Source organism: Macrotis lagotis, chromosome 3, assembly GCF_037893015.1.
Source record: "Macrotis lagotis isolate mMagLag1 chromosome 3, bilby.v1.9.chrom.fasta, whole genome shotgun sequence".
Lineage (NCBI taxonomy): Eukaryota > Metazoa > Chordata > Mammalia > Peramelemorphia > Peramelidae > Macrotis > Macrotis lagotis.
In genome coordinates, this window is record NC_133660.1 from 210,810,484 (window position 1) to 210,833,815 (window position 23,332).

Below are 23,332 nucleotides of genomic sequence, written 5' to 3' on the forward strand. Positions count from 1 at the left end.
ATTGATCTCTGAGATCATTTTCAGCTCTAGTATTAAAAATCCTACAAAACATCTTAAAATAATAAGGAAATTGAAGATTTATCTACACCCCAGTGCTAATATGAGGAACAGGCTTTGTAAACTTTAAAGCACCATAGTAATACAAGTTATTTTTTAGTTGTAATGAGGAATGGGTTGGCTAGGTATACAAAAGCCTGACAGTGGATTTGATTAGGAATAAGTTGGAGGTTGAAGGTACAAAGGCCTAGAGCCTGAAAAAACCTCAGTGGTTATCTAATTCAACCTTTCAACCCAACAAATGGGGAACTGAGATACTAGGAACATTAAGTTACTTATTCAAAGGTCACCCAGGTAATAATCAAGAAGGGTGGGATTTGAACTCAGTACCTCATTTCTGAGTCAATTCTCTTTCCACTGTACCATTCAAAGAATTGCATTAGAGGACTATTTAAGCTCCTATTAAAATGTGAAGACATTTAGGAGGATATCGAACCAAGAAACTTCCTTGCTAGAAGAAATGCAATCCAATTTATCAGAAGTAAAAGGAAGTGGAATAGAAAGAATAAAGAGGGTATATATATCCAGCATATGTAATTTCAGTGGGGTTCATTTTAAAAACACTTCTAAGAAGTGTTGAACTGAAATATTTGTTCGTTCCCTAAGTTCATTATGATAGAAGAACATATCTCATTGGACCATTTTCCAAAGAAATTTCTTATGCCAGATACAAGAATTGCTACCATATCTATTTTATGTATAACTTGTCCAAAATGTCTGTCCCAAAAATATCTGCTCAAGAGAGGATTCTTGGGAAGATGGGAGAAAATAAGACAGGAAATTACTTGGCTCTCCCAAATTCCTTCCCAAACAATTTAAAATAATGCTCCAAAGTGAATTTTGGACGGTAGAAATAATTAAAAATTAGGTAAAGCAGTCAATCAACCTAAGACAACTTGGGAGAAAGTTAAGAAAACCTAAAAGTCTGACCTATCTCAAAAGCAGATATCTGGGGCCGTTACTACAGAATCAACAACATGCCCTAGGGGTAAGGTTTAACAGAGGAAGCCCTTAGCTTCGGGAACTTTCAGCCCCACAGATAAAGTGGATGTCAGACCTAATTAGGGGAAGTTTACAGGGCTGGTGAGACTCTGTGGGATTTAGGAAAGGTGACCAGGGTCAAGAGGGAATTTTAATCTGTTAGAGCACAATTTGGGTGAAGCTGCAGTTAATCAAGTCAATTTAGCAATTGAATAGAAGATTTAGAGAGAACTCTCTTAATTGTAAATAGAACAATGGCTTGATTTCTTCATCCCACAAAGGGCCCTGCAGGCTATTCTCTGCTTTCACCACCTCTTCTTGGATTCCCTCAGCCTTTTCTGCACCTAGCCTTAATGTATCCTATGTTGGGGGTTTTACCCTTCTTAGATTGGACAAGTCAGAGATGACATTTCAGATTACACCTCCAGATGGACAAAGTGATTTAAGGGAAAGAGGAACTACCCATCAGTGTGGAGCCAGGTCCTCAGGCTAGTCTTCCCTCCCATCCATGCTAGTGGAAGGTCCCGACTTAAAGAAATTGCAAAAAATGTGTTGGTTAACCCAATTCTGTTTTGCTTCTCCTTAAGGAGAAATGTTTGTCCCTGATTAGGGCAGAATCTGGAAGGTTAACATTTATTCCAACAGACAAAACTCAGTAAGAATCTCTCCTCCTTTGGGGCGTTCTCTTTTACACCACACAGGTCCTAGGCTACGGCTGTGGTCAAGGAAGAGCAAGTATAGACCTGAGGAGGAGATCCTGCTAGATGTGGGCATTTGGTTTCAGGGTAGAGGGGTAAACTGAAACTTGCAGCCCCTAAGGGTACCTCAGGCTGCAAAAGCTTTTATGGGGACAGCATTCTTGTAGACCCTGGTTGAGGCTCAGAGATGGAGAGTAGCACTTGACATCAGATCCTCAGGTCAAGCTCAGAAAACAACAGCAAGAAAAACCTAAAGCTTGAGTATAGAACCTGACTATCACAAAATTAATAACCTTGAAAAAAAGGCACTAAAAAAATCAGTCAGCATTCAAAAGAAGATAGAGAAGTTAAAATATACTTTTACATAAAAGGAAACTATCAAATGGTCACAAGTCCCAAAATAATCCTTGGAAGAGCTTTTAAAGGACATTAAAAAATCAAATCAGAGAAGTTTGAGAAAAATAAGGTAAACAATAAGGGTAATGCAAAAAAAAAATTGGGAAAATTATGAAAAGAAAGGCACCCAATTAGAAAAGAGATTCAGAAACTTTTGAAAGAAAATGACTCCTTAAAAAGTAGAATTGGGCAAGAGAAAACTAATGGCATGAGACATCAAGAAATAATGTTTTGATGTTTTGTCCTTCATTCTTGAAGAGAACCAAGGCCTCAGGGTATAGTGGATTTGAGTGAGAGGGATGCTGTGCTAACTAAGTCATCAGCCTCATTTTCTCCACCAGAGTCATCTGGGTCCAGTGACCAGATATGAATCAGAACAATTTGAGATGGCCCTGGATGTGAGGCAATAAGGGTTAAGTGATGTGCCCAGAGGCATACAGCTAGGAAGTATCTGAGGATAGATTTGAACTCAGATCCTCCAGACTCTAGGATAGGTGCTCTACTCATTGTGCCACCTAGCGTCCGTTAAGAAATAATACAACAAAAACAAAGGAATGAAAATAGAGTCATTTGAAATACCTCACTAGAAAAACAACTTGACTTGGAGAACAGATGGAGAAGAGTCAAAATAAGAATGGCTGGATTACCTGAAAGTTAGTTGCAGAACAAGGAGGCAGTAGTTAGAAGTCAATTAGACATTTGAGAAGAAAGGATAAAAGAGAGGGAGAAAAGGATAGACTGAAAGGAAAAAAAGAATGGAGGGAAAGACAATAATTATAATTCTGAACATGAATAGGATGAATTTACCCATAAAATGGAAATGGATAGCAGAATGATGAAAAACCAGAATCTTACAGTATATTGTTTACAAGAAACACATTTACAAAGGAGAAATAAGCATAGGATAAAAATTTAGTAAGATTTGTTATGTTTTAACTGATTCACAAAAAAGCAGGGATAGCAATCATGATCTTAAAGTTAAAGTTAAAATAGATTTAATTAAAAGGGACAAACAGGGCAACCACCTTATGATAAATGGGACCTTAGATAATGAAGTAATATCAATACTAAATCTACATGCACCAAATACTATTGTATTCAAATTTTTAAAGGAAAAGCTAAATAACTTATAGGTGTAAATAGATAGCAAAACTATAAAAGCAAAGGACTTCAACCATCACCTCTCAGAACTAGACTAGTCAAGCAAAAATACACATATATATTAAAAATGTCAAGGAGATAAGCAGAATCCTAGCCAAGCTAAATATGGTAGATATCCAGAAAGAACTAAATGGGAATAGAAAGGAATATACCTTTTTTCTTAGTGATACATTTACAAAAAATGATCATATATTAGGGAATCAAAACTTTATAGTTCAGAAAAGCAGAAACTTTTTCAGATCATAATTCAATAAAATTATATTTATAAGGACCAGGGAAATGAAAATTAAAAATTATTGGCAACTAAATAACCTAATCTTAGAAAATGAATGGGTTAAAGAACAAGTCATAGAAACAATACTATTATTGAAGAGAGTGATAATAAGACAACATACAAAACCATATGGGATTCAGCAAAAGACACTCAAAGGACAATTTGTATCTCTAAATGATTATATTAATGAAATAGATAAAGAGCAGATAAATAATAGATAAATAGATATAAACAGATAAAAAATTGGGTATAGAATTGGGGGGGAAACTAGAAAAAAAGAATTAAAAATCCCCAATGAAGCACCAAATTGGAAATCTTAAAAATTAAAAGGGAGATTAATAAAATTGAATATAAGAAAGTCATTGAATTAATAAATAAAACTAGAAGTTAGTTTTATAAAAAATAAAATAGATAAAACATTGGTTATATGATTCTTTAAAAAGAGATAAGGAAAAACAAATCCCTGGTATGAAAAATGAAATGGGTAAATATACCTCTAAGGGAGATGAAATCAAAGCAATTATTAGAAGTTATTTTCCTCAAATATGCCAATAAAGTAAACACTTCAAATGAAATAGAAGACTATTTACAAAAATATAAGCTGCCTAAATTAACAGAAGAGAAATTAATATTTAAATAAATCTATTTTAGAAAAAGAAATCAAACAGGCTATAAAATGAGCTTCTTAAGAAAAAAAAATCAGGATCAGATGAATTCACAAGTGAATTCTACCAAACATTTGTATATCAATTAATTCTTGTATTAAATAAATTGTATGGAAGGGTAGGCAAAGGAGTCCTACCAAACTTCTTTTAATGAAATAAATATGGTGCTAATACAAAAAAAAAATACTGAGCAAAAATAGAGAAAGAGAAATTTTAAAGTCTTATTTCATTAATTAATATGGATACAAAAATACTAAATAAAATACTAACTAGGAGACCACAGCAGTATTTTCAAAAGATAATATGTTGTGATCATATGAAATTTGTACTTGGAACTCAAGGATGGTTTAACATGATTAAAACTCTTAACATATCTGGTGATATCAGTCAAGAAAATATTGTGTCAATAGATGCAGAAAAAGCTTTTGACAAAAGACAACACATATTCCTATTAAAAACATTTCATAGCAAAGGTATAAATGAATTTTTTCTTTTTTTTCTTGTCAAAAGGCACCTATTTAACTTTTCATAGAAAAAGACTCAGAGAAACAGTGACAGAAAATATCATACAAGCCAGTTACTGAATCAAAAAGCAAAACAAAACAAAAAGCTAACACATTTCATTCATATTTCCTGTCCCAATCTTCTGCCTGTGTTGGGAAAAGCCTTGTTTCTTCAAGAAATAAACCTGGGAAATTCGTTGTATGGTTTCTGGAGGTAAGTGGAGGTTGCCTGGTCAGGATGGGATATGTCACCTTGGAAATCTGGTTATTTTAGAAAGCAAATTCACTCTCCACCTTTGACTAGTAATGGTCTTTATCTGAAGGGAGAACACGGGGCCTAATGCTGCTTTTGCAAACCAAGATGTCAAGGTCAATTCCTTCTTTAGTCTTTCACTTCGGATCTTCACTGGATCTCTCCCATATAAAGTCTTTTGTCACTAGATGCAGAGAGAATGATGGGCTCATCTGGGTGGAAGGCCACTTCACTGACTGAGCTGGCATGGCCTGGTTGCTTGTTCAGGATCCTCCTGCAGTAGTATCCCACATGTAGACAAACCTGTCGGCTGCAATTTTGCTTCCATCTGGTGACCATAAACACCTCAGGAGGCTCTTCTTGACGTTATATACATTTCCCTGAAATATCTTCACACACCGTTCTTTGGGGGCAAAAGGCCAGACATCCCAGATCCAAATTGTGTTGTCCATTGTGTTGGAGAGCTGTTAAGACCCTTCAGAACTTAAACTCAAGCCTGTCACAGAGTCAGCATGGCCCCTCATGGTGTATGTCAGCTTGTTTTGGTGCAAGTCCCAGACCTTGATGTCATTGTCCATGCCACTAGAGATAATCTGATCACTGGTGTCATTGAAGGTCACAGTCAAGACCTGGTAGGTATTCTGAAATGTCTGGACAGCCACTTTCTTCTGGATATCTCAAAACTTAACTGTGCCATCATCACTGCCAGTGCAGACTAGCTGGGGGCAGGGTAATAGGAATTCACAAAGGAAGAATGCCCCTTCAGCTTCTTAATTCTTTCTCTGGTTTCACTATCCCACATAGCAACAATCTTATCTGTGGAAACTGAGAAGAGCATGCTCCCATCTGTGTTATAATGCAATTCCCTGACTGCCCCACTGTGTCCTTTCAGGGTGGCATAGTTATCATAATGACCATACATATTCCACAAAAAGATGAGTAGGTCAAATCCTGCAGATGCTAAGGTGGATCCATTGGGGTGGAATTTGCTACATCATACTTCCCCTTCATGTCTTGAGAGCAGCATGATAGGAGCCTGAAGGGAAGATCATCTTGGAAGCCAGGCTTGTAGCAGGGCCCCTGGAGGCAGCTGCTGCCCCATAGCAGGCCCTGGCTCCTGGCCCCGCCACTCCCAACAGCAGTTCAGATCAGGGCCACTTGAGGAGAATGAGTAACAGCTCCAGGCCCTTTCACTTGTGTTGCTGGATCATGACCGAATTTTTTTCTTAAAATGACAAGAAGCAGAGGATTCTGGGAAGATGGTTGAGTAGCTCAGAAAATTCCAAACTCTCCAGATTTCCTCCTCAAACAAGACAAAAAAATTGAACATAAGGGTGACTATAGAGAAATAAAAACAAACAAGAGCTGGGGCAGAATATTGGTTCACCTGGAACAACTGGAGATCAAGAAGATATATCCTGACATCACTAAAAACAAACTAGATGATTTTGATTACATTAAATTAAAAAGCATTTACACAGGCAAAACCATTGTAACCAAGATCAAAAGAAATGTAGTAAATGGGGAAACAATCTTTGTAACTGGTATTTCTGACAAAGGACTCATTTCTAAAATATACAGAGAACTGAGTCAAATTTTTTAAAAAAAGACATTATGGGGAGGCTAGGTGGATAGATTACTGGCCCTGGAGTCAGGAGTACCTGAGTTCAAATCCAGCCTAAGACACTTAATAATTACCTAACTGTGTGGCCTTGGGTAAGCCACTTAACCCCATTTGCCTTGCAAAAAAAAAAAAAACCTAAAAAAAGCCATTCCCCAACTGATAAATGGTTAAAGGATATGTAAAGGCAATTTACAGATGAGGAGATCAAAGCAATCCATAGTCATAAAAAATTGCTCTAAATCATTACTTATTAGAGAAATACAAATTAAAGCATCTCTGAGGTACCACTTTGCACCTCTCAGACTGAGCAATATGACCAGAAAGGTCAATGATCATTGTTTGAAGGGTTGTAGGAAATCTGGGACACTAATACATTGTTGGTGGAGCTGTGAACTCATCCAGCCTTTCTGGAAAGCAGTCAGGAACTATGCTCAAAGGGCAACAAAAATATACATACCCTTTGATCTAGCAATACCACTACTGGGGCCTGAAAAGATGATGAAAAAGAATAAAAATATCACTTGTACAAAAATATTCATAGTAGCTCTTTGTGGTGGCAAAGAATTGGAAATCAAGTAAATGTCCTTCAATTGGGAATGGCTTAGCAAACTGTGGTGTATGTCATGGAACACTATTGTTCTATTAGAAACCAGAAGGATGGGAATTCAGGGAAGCCTGGAAGGATTTGCATGAACTGATGCTGAGTGAGATGAGGAGAACCAGAAAAACATTGTACACCCTAACAACAACATGGGGGTGATGATCAACCTTGATGGACTTGCTCATACCATCAGTGCAACAATCAGGGACAATTTGGGGCTGTCTGCAATGGAGAATACCATCTGTATCCAGAGAAAGAGCTATGGAGTTTGAATAAAGACCAAGGACAATTACCTTTTATTTAGGGAAAAAACCTGATATCTTATTGTTTGATCTTGCTATCTTTTATACTTTATGTTTCTTCATTAAGGATATGATTTCTCTCTTATCACATTCAATTTGGATTGATGTATACCATGGAAACAATGTAGGGACTGGCAAATTGCATTCTGTGGGGGGGGTGGGGGAAGGAAGTAAGATTGGGGGGAAAATTGTAAAACTCTGAAATAAATAAAACCTTAAAAAAAATAGATCCTGGAGGGAGGCTCTGTCAGTGAAGTTTAAGCAACTTCAAACTAGCTCCACTGAAAAAGCAAAATGGGGAGCTCTGAGGGCAGCTGAGTTGGGAGGTAACCTCAGCCTCACCCACAGAAATTATTACCTCTTAAACAGTTTAGGGAGTCAAGTGTCTAAGTGGGGGAAGAGTAAGGGAAGTATTGCTGATAAGAGACCCCAGGCCCAACTGTGATGCAGAGAAGAAGTATTGGACAAAAAGAACATGCCAAGGGAGTGCAGAAGCAGTGGCACAGGGATGCTGCAAACTGTGGACAATTGTCATTTTTATTATGTTGATGGACAATTTTGAATGCAATAAGCATTATTTATTATATAGGTTTTCTTGAAATGGAAATTTAATACTTTATCTTTGAATTCTCTTATGTTCTGCTGTGCACATGGCAATGTTTTCCCCCCCTTCTTATTGTGTATTCATTTAAAATAAAAAAAATAAACTGTTCATTAAAAAAGTAAAATAAATAAAATAAAATGACAAGAAGCATCTACCTAAAATCATCGGTAAGCATTACCTGTAATGGAAATAAATTAGGAGCCTTCCCAATTAGATTAGGAGTGGAAATAAAGATGTTTTTTTATCACCAAGATTATTCAATATTGTATTAGAAATGCTAGCAATAGCAATAAAAGAAGAAAAAGGAACTTGAAGGAATCAGAATGGGGAATGATGTAATAAAATTCTTTTCTCAGATGATATACTTGGAAAAGCTAGAGATTCAACTAAAAATTAGCTGAAATCATTAAAAACTTTAGCAAAATAGTAGGATATAAACTATGTTTATAAATGATCAGCATTTCTATTTATCACCAACAAAACTCTGCAAGAAGAGATAGAGATAACCCATTTAAAATAGCTGTAGACATTATAAAATATCTGGGAGTAAACCTGCCAAGACAAAATCAGGACTTGCATGAGTATAATTACAAAGTATTTTTATATAAATAAATCAGATGTAAATAATTGGAGAAATAATCATGGTTCAAAGGTGGGCATCCCAATTAAATGACCAAAGTTGTGTTATTAAGCTACGAAAATATTATAATTCTTTTGGAAGAATGAAACATTAAGAATATCAAAGGAACTGCTGGGGAGGGGGATGTAAAGGAGGGAGAAAGAACAGTACCAGATCTTTTTGTTTTTCAGGCATGCACTGATTTATTGATCAAATCTCACACTCCGTAGCAACTTGGAATGGGCAGGGGGATCCCTCCTGCCTCCTGTGGCAGCCAAACAGGTTGGGCTTCTGCTTGGGAAGGTTTACTGGAACATAGTGTGAGTAGGGCAAGGAAGGCTGGTTTTGGAGGAGTCCAATGTGGGTCTTTAAAGAAAATAGTTACACAACCCCCAAAAACAAACCAAATGGAACAAACTATAAGAGGTGCCAAAACCACAGTGGCCCAATGTTCCGCAGCCTTGTGAGGTGGAAGTCCTCAGGTAGGCCAAGCTGGACATAGATCCTGAGTTGATGTACCAGTGGAGGCTGGAAGGGGGTGTTTTCTCATCCTTATTGCTCTCCAGGGAGAATGGGGGGAATTGAACATTAAAGTGAGATCCGTTGGGCCTCTCAAAAACAGAACATGCCCCACATGTGCCCACTGGACACCTGCAGAGAAATGTGACTGCTGTACTGGAAAGCTGGCTGTTCTTTGGATAAGACAGGCTCCCTGCCCACCACGCCTCAGCCTCGCACAGTCTCCAGTGTGCCCGACAAGCTAAATATCCTCCAGTGTCATTCCCGAAGCTGTACCACATCACTGTCCAGGTTTTCCAAAGGGATGCAGTAGCGCCACCAATAGACATGGGAATTCTGGGCCTCCCTCATGCCCATGTAGAAAGGGATGACAGTGACACGGATGTTCTCGGTAGTTTCCCGGCGGATGTCAGACAACTCCAGCCAGGGGTGATTCTTCTCCTGACAAGCACAAAGGGTCTCCAGAACCACAAAGGGTAGAACTTTTGATTACTCATAGAGGAGAAATCTTTCAAACAGCTCGTGTTGGATGGGCACCTGGTCAGTGGATGTGTAGGGGAGGATGTCTTCATGGCTAACATAGTCCAATCCTGGTATGGCATAGAGGGTTCTACTGTCATCGTGGATGGCCAAGAACGTCACAGCTTTGGTCTGAGATCTCTGAGATATGTGGGGGTAGTCCCGGGCATCAATCAGCACCTGGTAGTACGCATAGGTCTTGCCTTTCGCCTCCTTAGAACCATCACCAGCGAGGTTCTCTCTTTTTTTCTGGGGCAGCCGAAGCCACATCGCGGTCATATAGCCTGGCCTGCCAGGGAAATAGGACGACCCCCTCGGTAGCCAAATATACTATGAAGGAAGAGCTGGCCAGTCTCGTATTTTCCATTCTGCTTTGGCACCTCAGATACACCAACTGTTTCCAATACTTTGCCCTCTGGTCGGTTTCGGGAGGAGAGGTGCCTCCGCGCCGTGGCGCCGGGGGGCAGGTCGCGAGGGGCTGCAGCCGACAGCGGCCGGGCCGGGCCCAGCAGCAGCGGCGGCCGCCCAGGGCCAGGGCCCCGCGGGCCACGCAGCCCCCATGTCGGCGCTCGGGCCACCGGCGTCCGCGGTCACGGTCACAGACGAGGATCACAGTACCAGATCTTAAACTATATTATAAGTAAGTAATTATCCAATCTACCTGGTACTGGTCCAGAAATAGGAAGGTGGTTTAGTGCAACAGAGTAGATATACAATTCACAGTGGTAAATGATTATAGTAACTTTGTATTTGACATATTAATGATTTAAGCTTTTAGAACAAAAGTTCAATTTTTGGTTAAAATTGTTGAGAAAATTGAAAAGCACTCTCCCAGAAATTTGATTTAGATACCAATATCCTACTCCATTTACCAAGATAAGGTCAAAATTAGAGAACATGGAACATTGTTATCAATCAGACTTATGGATAGGAGAAAAGTTATGAATAAGCAAGAGATAGAAAGCATTGTGTGATGTAAAATGTATAATTTGAATCATATATAAATGGGACATTTTTTATAAAAAAATCAAAACTATATGTAGACATGAAAAAATACTCTGTCATTATTGTTTAGAGAAATGCACATTAAAACAACTTTGAGATATTATCTCACACCTATCAAATTCACTAAAACAAAAAAAGGAAAATGACTACTGTTGGAAGGGATATGGAAAAATAGGGCACTCTTGGTAGAACTCTGAACTAATCCATTTTGGAGAACAATCTGTAATTACAACCAAAAAGTTATAAAAATATATATCTCAGTAATATCCCTATTAGGCCTGTTTCCTAAGATGATTAAGGAAAAAGCAAATGAACCTATATGTTCTAAGATATTTATAGCATTAGTTTGTGGTGGCAAAGAACTGGAAATTGAGGGAGTGCTCATCAACTGGGGAAAGGCCTAACAATTTGTGCTACAGGATTCTGATGGAGTACTATAATGATATAAGAAATGATTACCTGGTTGATTTTAGAAGAACATGGAAAGACTTACATGAAATAATGAAGACTGAAATGAACAGAAACAAGAGAACATTGTATAATGTAATAGCAATATTGTTTAAAGAACAACTATGAACAACTAAATTATTCTGAGTTTTATAAATACTCAAACTCACTACAAAGGATCTCTTAAGAAAAATGTATGCTATCCATCTCCAGAGGAAAAATTGATACACACACACACACACACACACACACACACACACACACACACAAAACTAGTATGCATATAAATATACACATATTTGTGACAAATGGTGGCCTTCTCTAGTGCAAGGTAGAGAAAGGAGAAAAAAATAAATGCACAAAAGAGAGCAAAATAAAATTCAGAAGGAAGTACAGAAAAGCAGGGCAGCATTGAAAATGTGTATTTATTACATATATTTCCAAAGAAGTAAAGTGTGAAATGGAGATTCATAGTTTCAGACTGGATTCTCTTTTTGCATTGTGCTGTGTACATGGAAATACTTCTGTGTCCTTTTGTCTAGTAGTTCAAAATGAGTAAAAAAATTGAAAAAACTAATTGGAGACTAAACAATCTAATCCTTAAAGAATGGATGGGATAAAGAAGAAATCATAGAAACAATAAATAATTTTATTAAAGAGAATGACAATAATGAGGCAACATAACAAAACTTATAGAATGTGGCAAATACAATAACCAAAGGACACTTTGTATCTCTAATGCAGATATCAATAAAATAGAAGAACAGGCCATGAACTGGGTATGTAATTGAAAAAAAATACTCAATGAAACACCAAATTGAAAATCCTAAAAATTAAAGAAGAAATTAATAAAATTGAATGTAAAAAACCATTTAATTAATAAATAAAATTAGGAGATGGTTTTATGGAAAAACTAATAAAATAAACCAATGATTAATATGAGTTTTAAAAGAGAAAATCAAGTCAAATCACTAGTATCAAAAACAAAATGGATGAATATACCACAATGGAGATAAAAATCAAAACAATTATTAGGAGTTATTTTGCTTATATGCCAATAAATTTAATGATGTAAATAAAATGAAAGAATACTTACCAAAAAACTCCCTACATTAGATGCTGATATCTAAATCAGGAAAAGCAAAAAACAGAAAGAAAATTATAGACTAATTTCATTAATGAATTTAGATGCAAAATACTAAAGAAAATACTTGTTCAAAAATTACAACAACATACATTACAAAGATTATATATCTTGAGATCACATTATGCCACATTATGCCTGGAATGCAGGGATGGTTTAAAAATTATTAACATAATTCCTCTTGGGGGTCAGAAAATATGGCCTTAAAGAAGAATGATTCAGAATGCTGTAATTCTATTTTCTGATTCTGTGCAAGCTGGTTTCCCCTCTGTGAATTCCTCTGTAAAATGAAGAATTTGGGCTAGATGATTTCTAGGATTTCTATCAGCCTTGGCATTCTCCCTTCTAGGTTTATCCACCTTTTTTTAAGTTATATAGGATATTGACTTCTTCTGTGGAATCTGAAGCTGATTCAGGTACCTCCTATTACTAGTGCTGGGATGTGGCTTGGGTTGGACTGTGCTCCACTCTAATCCTGGTGCAATAGATCTTTCCTGCTGACTTTCTAAGTTGTTTTGGACTGGAAAATTGTTTCACCTTGACCTTTTGTGGGTTCTGTCTCTTCAGAATTTGATTTGAGGTATTATTTAAAGTTATTTGGAGAGGCTTTGGGGAGAACTCTGGCGAGTCCTTGCCTTTTCTCCACTATCTTGGTTCTGACTCACTTCATGGTTCTTAACATGGAGTCTGTGGATTTCAGGACAAAGTAAATTTGGATGGGAAAAAAATTATTCTAACCTCTAAATGAAACCAAGCAGTTTTAAAAATTATTAATATAAGCCACAAACATAATTCTTAGAAGGGACCCATAGGTTTTAACAGGCTGTCACAAGAGTCCAAGTTTAAGAACCTCTGATCTAGTCCAATCCCCCTGTAGTAGGAAAGAGAAAAAAGAGACATTAAAAAGATTGCCTGGGTGAGTCAGTAGTTGAACTACAGTCTTTTGGCTCCAAGTCTATGGTTCTTTCCACTTTATCATGCAGCATAGGTACAGCTTTCTATCACAGTAGAAATTTTCAATATGATCATTATTATAGCTCTCCTATGTTTCTGGAGAACAATTCGGAAATATACCCAAAGGACAATAAAACTGTGCACACCTTTGATTCAGCAATACCACTGCTAGGTCTGTATTCTAAAAAGATCATGAAAAAAGGGTAAAAAACCCACATGTACAAAAAATATTTATAGTGGAAAAGAATGGGAAATTGAGGGGGATACCCATCAAGTAGAGAATGATTGAACAAATTGAGATATATGAATGTGATGGAACGCTATTGTCATATAAGAAATCATTAAGGACTGGACCATTCAGAATAGCCTAGAAAGATTTGCATGAACTGATGCTGAGTGAAGTGAACAGAACCAAAAGGACATTATATATACTAACAGCCACATTAGGTGATGATCAACTATGATGGACTTGTTCATTTCAGCAGTACAATAATTTAAAAAAATTCTAAAAGACTTGTGATGCAATATACCATCCACATCCAGAGAAGGAACCATGGAGTTTAAATATAGACCAAACTTACTACCTTCAATTTTTTTTTAAAGTTGTATTAAGTATATGTTTTTTCTCTCTAATTTTTTTTCTGTTTTTTATTTGCTTCTTTCACAAAATGATTAATATGGATCTATGTTTAGCACAGATTAAAATTTACAAAAAATGATCATTGAAAGCTATTGTTGCATGTAGTTGGAAAATAAATACTTTTTTAAAATGATTTAAATAGGGGCGACTAGGTGGCACAGTGGATAGTGCACCAGCCCTGGAATCAGGAGTACCTAAGTTCAAATCTGGAATGGGACACTTAATAATTACCTAGCTGTGTGGCCTTGAGCAAGCCCCATTGCCTTGCAAAAACCTAAAAGAAAGAAAGAAAAAAAGAAAACTATAGCTCAAAAGGAACTTTAGAAATCTTCTCTAATTTATTCCCCTTCCATTTGACAGATGAGGAAATGGAAATTCCCATGTTATGATTTTTCCACCCTCATACAAGTAATAACAGTCAGAATTCCCATCCAATTTATTACAAATACAAGGCTCTTTTACTTTACAATATGCTAACTCCTCTTAAATAGCATTCAACTATTCATTAAGAATTTCTTAAATGTCTATTCTATTAAAAGCCCTAGTCCTTGTCCTCAAGGGTGCACAATCTAGCTGGGGTGAGGGAGGGGCAGAGAGAGAGAGAAGTATGAATCATATATAAAAACAAAATATGATTCAGGATCTAGTAAGGAGAGGGAAAATAAATCATGTATAAAAACAAATACAAAACAATAAAGACAAAAGAGGTAAAATTTGGAGATAATGCAAATACTCTTACCTAGAGGGGTTGAAAAATATCAAAAAAAACTTTCATGAACATGTTCTTTATATTAGAACTTAACACTCTTTAATAGTTTAATGAAAAGACTATTAGGCTAGCATCAAGAAACATGTTCTAGATTTAGCTTTGTCATTAAACTGACTGCATTACCTTCAATAAATTAGTTTAGCTCTGCTGATTTTAGTTTCTTCATCTGTAAAACAACAAGATTAGGGTAGATAATCTTTGAGATCACTTTGAACTCTAATATTCTTGTTTTTGTTTTGTTTAAAAATGCATTTTGGAAAAAATCCATTTAGGTCCTGATAAGCACAAGCAATAAATCACCATGAAGTGGTTACATGGATTCAGACTGCACAATTTGAAATTATAATTATGTAGAATATGGTAATTCATCCCTTCACAATGGAAATATTCAGTGTAAATTGAGAAATAGTTAATTCTTCAGAGGGTTAATTCTTTATATTAATCTAGCAATTGACTGAATATAGGAAGTATGTGAGGAGTCAAGTTCACCTAGGTTGTGAGTCTGGGTGACTGGGATGAATGATGGTACCCTTGAGAGCAATAGGGAAGTTAGGGATGGGGAGGGACTGAGGAAAAGATAATGACTTTAGTTTTGAACATAATGAATTTAAAATGTCTACATAGTAGCCAGTTCAAGATATCTAAGAGGCATTGGTCAGCAGAAATGCTAGGACTAGACAAATACATCTGAGAATCATCTATGTAGAGATGATAATTGAATTCATGGGAGATAATGAGATCACCAAGTATAGAGGAAGGAAAAGAAGGTGGTACAGGGCAGCACACTGGGATCTAGCATAAAAGACGGGTCAGACATGTAAGAGAACCAAGAGAGAATAGTGTCCTAAAATTTTAGAGAGAAAAGAGTACCAAGATGATGACTGCTAGGGTCAAGGTCAAGGAGAATGAGAACTGAGAAAAAGTCATTAGACTTGGTGATTAAAAGACTACTACTATTTTTGGAGAGAAAAGTTTTCTTAGAAAAATGAAATGACTTACAGAGGGTTAAAAGTAGTAGAGAAATTACTATAGATAAAAGTAGTAAAGAAATTACTATAGATAAGGCCTTCTCAAGGAATTTAGCTATAAAAGGGAGAAGAGAGATATAAGATATGGAATATAGTTAGTGGGGACTGATGTATCAAGTGAAATTGGTGGTGGGGGGGAAGTATGGGAGACATGGCCATGCTTATAGGCATTAGGAAAGCAGCCAGTATACAAGGAGAGATTACATATAAGTGAAGATAATAGATGGAGCAATCTGCTAGATAATAATGGGATGAAATGGGATTTGTGCATGTAGCAATTGATAAAGAGAAAGAATACCTCTTCATGTGAGAGAAAAGTGAAGTAAGAAATAGTAATGAAAGTCATATAAGTGATGTGAGACAAAAAAGAGAAGAGGAGCTCAGTGAAATATAAGGCAAGGTTCTCAGATGAGAAAGTAAAAGAGAAATGTATAATTGTTAATTATAATTGGACCCTATTTTGTGAACCAAATAAATTATCCTTCATTTTGTGCTGTTTCTTGTCAACCACAAGTTTCTTGTCCCTAAGTGTTCCAACCTTAACTTTTCTGTTTAACTTCTTTTTCTTTTTTTTTGTTTTTTTTCTTTTCAGGTTTTTTTGCAAGGCAAATGGGGTTAAGTGGCTTGCCCAAGGCCATATGGCTAGGTCATTATTAAGTGTCTGAGGTCGGATTTGAACCCAGGTACTCCTGACTCCAAGGCTGGTGCTCTATCCACTTCGCCACCTAGCCGCTCTTTTTCTAACCACAAGAATTCCATAAACCACTAGCCAATCAGCATGAGAAACACTTGTGTTATTCAAGATTGTGTCATTTGATTTGTTCTTCCTTGTTGACTATAGGAATCCTGTGTGAATGGAATCCTTGGCTACTGAGGGACCTTGGATGCCATTTATTGGCCACTGCTAGCTTTGCTAATAAATTGATTATCCTTGGAACTTTATTGTCTCCATTTATCTTTATTGAAGATTTCTATCATTATGAGAGAGGACTATGGAAGATTTGAGAAGGAATGAAAAGGTTTGGAAAAACCTCTGTGGAGAAAAAGAAAGTGGCTCAAATATAGGAAAATATAAAAAGATTACCTTTTTCTAGTGATGGTCCAGTTCACATTTGTAACATAAACTTGTAGCAAATATAGATTGCAATTTTCTTCAGCTTACTTCAGCATATGAGTAGAAGTGAAGGCAAGAGGTGGTGAGAGTAATTCAAGGCTGGTTTGGCAGGAAAATATGTTCAATAGAGTAAGGGATCAAGGGGCACAGAAGAAGGTAACAGAATTACACTAGTTCACCAAGGGTCAATATGGGAAAGGGAAAATTTTGTAGGCAGTACAGGAGCAATGACCCAGGAAAGAACTGAGGGGTAGAAACATAGGAAGTCATGGAGAGTATGAAAAACAAGGTTTGGAATTCTGTGGGAAAGTTGGAATGACATTAGCTTATTCATAATTTTAGAACTCTAAGCATGGAGGTAGATATATTCATTGATAAGTTCTTCACATCCTAGGACAACAGAGGTGACATGAAGTCAAATTCTGAAAATAAGTATATTCCTTAAGATTCCAAATCAATAATTACCAGAGATATCAAGATTTCTGCCTTAATTGTAAAATAAGTTATTTTTTTAAATTCCAATAAGTATTGATCAACTGGTTTTATAATGGTGGTGATGGAATATTTTATACCTATAATCAATATATATTTAACCAATAATCAAATCAGCTAACCCATCAAATATACATTTAGCCTTAATCTATTAATATATCATATGTTATCAATACACATGAAGTCAATCAATTAACATATACTTATTAAGATATATTTAATTAATTAATCAGGAGTAATCAAACAGGATATATTCTCTCTTATAAAAATGACCCCATACTCTAATAAAAAGTCTCAAATTTTTTTTTTTAGGTTTTTGCAAGGCAATGGGGTTAAGTGGCTTGCCCAAGGCCACACAGCTAGGTGATTATTAAGTGTCTGAGGTAGGATTTGAACTCAGGTACTCCTGACTCCAGGGCCAGTGCTCCATCCACTGCACTACCTAGCTGCCCCTCAAATCTTTAATGAAAGACCCCATACTATATATTGTAAAATCAGAAGGTCACTTCCAAAGAAGTTTGCTTACCTAATCATAAGAAGTTGACTAAGAGGATCACCACTCTTTCCTCCTGCTAAATAGAAGACCAAGTCCAACATAACAGAAGTGACTCAATTACATGGAAAGTTCCCCAGTCATTTCAATGCCTCTCCACTTTTGTCTCCTAATACAAATATAAGAAGATGATTTTGAGTATTTGGCCAATGAATGACCCTGGTTTCCAGGCTATGATTTGCCTCTCAACTGGCTTATGGACTTATGCAGGTATTTTGATATTTGCTTATCAGTCCAAATCCATAAGCGAGCTCTTCAATTTTGGTAGGACCTCCTGGAAAGTCAAGAAAGAAAGAAAATTCATCTATCAACCTATGGGATTCTGTATTTTGTGTAGGGTTAAAGGCAGGGTTTATACACCAGACTCTATATTTTTGGCCCATTCCATCTGTATGATGATCTAGGTGGCAAGCACTATTAAAGTAATGACCTGGAGAAAGATTGCATCTCAGAGGGTGAGAAAGACCTGATATTCATTAAAAAAAGGACTAGATCCCTTTAACAAAAGATTATTAGCAAAGTTCTGTCTCAGTTATTTTTCTTGAAAATTAGACTTTTTTGTCCTACATTACCCATGCCCTACTGAACCAGTTAGTAGGGCATGGGAGGGCATGGTATACATCCCTATTTCCTTTGGTTAAATTTGTAAAGGATCCAAGGAAATTTTTGCCTGGAAGAATTTTGACCATGGGCTCCTCCCAGAACTAGTCCCCCAGAACCCTTTGCACCCAAATTCTCCAAGCAATAGTTAATTCTCCCTAAGCTATAGATTGATAAGCCTGCCTTGATTTACTCCAAATCATTTCCCTTTTATGGAGGGTCCCCAGATGGGTCAAGAGGTACTGTCTGAATTTACAGCTATTCTGTTTGGAATTTAAAAGCTCTGGTGCATTTAAACTCAATATTGATGATATTGATAATATTAATAATAGTAATTACAAATGGCCATAATTTTGATTTTTTAAAATAGATATCAATATTACCACTATTTTCTTTCTCTTCATCTTTCTTTACAAGACTTTTGTTAGTGAAACTGCTCATTCTTCTTTTTCAGCCAGCTAGTTACCTAGCTAATTTTCAACTTCCTGTTGGCAGAATTAAAAGACTGAATCACTCTTGCCATTAGTAGTGAAATGGATTATATGAGGGGACATTATGGAATGTGCCTGAAAGAGCCAAGTTTAAAAACTCAATCAATAATTATTCTACTTTCTAGTTCCTTCTATAATTCAATTTTTTTCCTTTAAGCATTTAGACAAAATGGCTTTGATGCTTATAAATGTAATACTGAGATTAATTCAAAATCATGTCTCTAATCATATTATAGTTTCTATCTTTCTCTGTATTTTCCCTTACATCAAATCATGGTTGCTAATCCCACTTTTTTAAATTAATTTTTATTAAAGATATTATTCAAGTTTTACAATTTTTCCCCCAATCTTACCCCCCCCCCCCGCGGAAAGCAATCTATCAGTCTTTACTTTGTTTCCATGTTGTACTTTGATCCAACTTGGGTGTGATGAGAGAGAAATCATATCCTTAGAAGAAGTCTAAGAGGTAACAAGATCAGACAATAATATATCTTTTTTTTCTAAATTAAAGGGAATAGTCCTTGAACTTTGTTCAAACTCCACAGCTCCTTATCTGGATACAGATGGCACCCTCCCCAGAAGACAGCCCAAAACTGTTCCCGACTGCTGCACCGATAGAATGAGCGAGTCCCCCAAGGCCGATCATCACTCCCATGTTGCTGTTAGGGTATACAGTGTTTTTTCTGGTTCTGCTCATCTCACTCAGCATCTGTTCATGCAAATCCCTCCAGGCTTCCCTGAAATCCCATCCCTCCTGGTTTCTAATAGAACAATAGTATTCCATGACATACATATACCACAGTTTGCTAAGCCATTCCCCAATTGAAGGACATTTACTTGATTTCCAATTCTTTGCCACCACAAACAGGGCTGCTATAAATGTTTTTGTACAAGTAATGTTTTTATCCCTTTTCATCATCTCTTCAGGATATAGACCCATTAGTGGTATTGCTGGGTCAAAGGGTATGCACATTCTTGTTGCCCTTTGGGTGTAGTTCCAAATAGCTCTCCAGAAGGGTTGGATGAGTTCACAGCTCCACCAACAGTGTAATAGTGTCCCAGATTTCCCACAACCCTTCCAACAATGATCATTATCCTTTCTGGTCATATTGGTCAATCTGAGAGGTGTGAGGTGGTACCTCAGAGAAGCTTTAATTTGCATTTCTCTAATAATTAATGATTTAGAGTATTTTTTCATATGGCTGTGAATTTCTTTGATCTCCTCATCTGTAAATTGCCTTTGCATATCCTTTGACCATTTGTCAATTGGGGATAATCCCACTTTTAAAGACTGAATTGAATCATAATAAATTCTACTATAGTCCTCCCAATGAATTTGTATATTTAACTGCATTTCTTGCGGCAACAAGCTATTTATTGGATTTCTTATTTAGTTTGCAATCATCTCCTATTATATGGGTGAGTTAAGCCCATCAACATTCAAAGCTATTATTCTTTTGTTAACCCTCCATCAATCATATTCTCTTTTTTTTCCCTTCAAATTGGTAAAGGTGAAAACTGACTGGTATTAATATTTTAGGGACTCTGGGTAAACAATAAACAATTAGTATACTGCTGATGAAAGTGTGAGCTGACCTATCTGGAAAATAACTTTGAATTATGAGAGAAAAGAAAGATCCAGAGAGCCTTCTTTTACACTTATAATAGAAAGAAATAAAAGTCAGAAAGATGTCCTGTATATGCCAAAATATTGTTGGCTGCTTCTTTTTCTGCTAGCAAAAATGTAAACATAAGGTAGGCTACGGTGGGGGAAAAAAGTGATACATAAATATGATGAAATATTACTGTACATAAGAAATCTTAAAATGTCAGTTTTAGAGAAGCATAGGGAAAGATATGTACACTATTACAGGGTAAGATAAGCAGGATCTGGAAAACAATAAATACTATGTCTACAATAATATAAATGAAAAGAACACTAAAAGGAAGCTGAATGCTATCATTGCAAATACTAATCTTGGCCCTAATAAGGAGATGAGGAAATATGCCTCCTTTTATTTCTAAAAGAGATAGGAGCCTACAAGGTTACATATTAATGATAATGTGGATTTTACTTATCTATTTTTCATTATTATAATAGAAGACTGAGGTGAGGAAAGGTTTATGGCCAGAAATGAATTCTTTTTTATTTTATTTTACTTAAGGCACTGGAATTGAGAGTGACTTGCATAAGGTCACACAGCTAGATGATTATTAAGTGTCTGAGGCCAGATTTGATCTCAGGTCCTTCTGACTCCAGGGTCAGTACTCTATCTACTGCACCACCTAGCTGCCCTGCCCCACCACCCCCACCCCTGAAATGGATTCAATGTAAAAACAAAAGACTTCAATAAAATTTTCCCCTGAAGATCTCTTTCCTCTCTAATAAAATCAGCACAAATAGCTATGCATTTTGAAACAATCTAATATTGATGTTGTTTCCTCATAGATAACTTCCCTTTCCTCAAAAAAAAAAAAACCTCTATCCCCCAAACACTAAATCTTGCTTGGCTCCCCTTTTAATAATATTCTTTAAATATTTTCAGCTTAACTCTTTGCAGCAGTCCCCTCCATCCATTTCCCTCCATCCTTCTCCCTTTTCCCAAATGACTTCCTCCTCACCTTACAGTATTGTTAATAATGATAATAATGATAATAATAATAATAATAATAATAATAATATTTATCCTTCATTTTCAAAGAAGAACATGACATCTAGGAGGTGGTGTCATGATAAGCACAGAAACTGGAATTTTGAGTGAGGGGGAAGGTGTGCTACATCACCAGCCTCACTTTCTCCTCCAGAGCCATCTGGGTCCAGTGACCAGACATGGATCAGGACAACTGGAGATGGCCCTGGATACCAGACATTCTGGGTTAAGTGACTTGTCCAAGTTCACACAGCTAGTAAGAGTCAAGTGTCCGAGACTAGATTCACATTGTCTCCAAGGCCAATGCTCTATCCACGGCATCACCTAGCTGCTCACCATCCATAAAATAAATTTCTGAAAAGGTGGAACTCCCATCAGTGCCTAGAGAGGTTCCACCTATTAGTAGGTAAGGTGAATGGCTAGTTAGGATGGCCTATCTCCTCATGCCAAAGTTTCAGGCCAACTAAAATGGAATGGCTAACTTCCTCTTCAACTTCAACTAGACAAACTTCCAAACCTTCACAGATATAATGTTTCATAAAAATAAAATAACAATTCTGGTTAATTGCAATCAATGCTGCTACTTCATTAGAGTTTTTTTTGTAATATCAAATTATAATGCATGTATTTTATCGTAAATATGATTGTGTTTTGCTTTCAAAAAGAATACAATAGGTACAGATGGGAAGAGAGGACATGCTTATCATAAGGAACAGTGTGCACAGATTTTTGGCAGGAGAGAGAAATTTGGTTCAAATTTATACTGGATCATAAAATATCTCCCTCTAAACTGCTATTCCTACTATTATAGTTCATGAGCCCCCATTAGTGAGTGGAATATTCCATCTTAAGAGTTAATATTCCTAGTGAAGTCCTCTCAGGGTTAAAAATCATTAAAACAAAGACAGACTATTACCCTTAGACTATTCTTAGAAGAGGGAGAGAGGCCTTGCATTGCCAGTCAGACACCCTCCTGATTGTGCTAGGGAGTGAAACAGTGGACTATTTCCAGAAAGACCTTGCATTGATTCTTTTAGGGAGGGAAATAGTGGAAAACTTCCAGAGAAGAGACCTTGCAGTCTTTGTTAGCTACTTCTTTGACAATGGACTGTGAGAACAGTGGCCTGCCTTCTCTTATTTGATAAGTGCTAAACTAAGAAGACCTTGAATACTCAGACATTAATTCATTTAATAGAAGGTCATTAGAAATCTTCTGATATCCTCACCATCCAGATGGTGAGGTAATATTTTTATGAAAACCTTTTATTCTTCTCTTTGTTGCTGGGTAGATTTTTCACATAAAGATTATAACTCTGAAAACCTTAACCAATCACGTTGGAAGAGGGGGTCTAGGGAGGGGGGGATCATGATAGGCCATATAATTTTGCTTGACTGTCACCTCAGGGCAGCTCCTTGATCTTCACTACCTTTGTGAGACTTGGGGGTGCTCTTTTCTCAAGAAAAGCCAAATTAAACTTCCTTTTTGTTCAGAGGAGTCTATATTTTTTTCAGTGGATTTTTATCCCACACATTAGCAATCATCAGATATAATTAGTTCTTAGACAACACATTTACTTAAATGACAGTATAAACTGTAACTACAAAAATATACCTATAATTCATTCACAAATGCACAGAGTTCATGGAGTGGGCTCAAACAAAGTAAAA

At 36.5% G+C, this 23,332-nt stretch overlaps 2 pseudogenes; both read right to left on the reverse strand.

The window, feature by feature from the left end:
• Nucleotides 1-5,138: 5,138 nt before the first annotated feature.
• Nucleotides 5,139-6,199, reverse strand: LOC141516403 (U5 small nuclear ribonucleoprotein 40 kDa protein pseudogene; annotated as a pseudogene).
• Nucleotides 6,200-8,955: 2,756 nt separating this feature from the next.
• Nucleotides 8,956-13,042, reverse strand: LOC141519308 (polymerase delta-interacting protein 2 pseudogene; annotated as a pseudogene).
• Nucleotides 13,043-23,332: the final 10,290 nt, after the last annotated feature.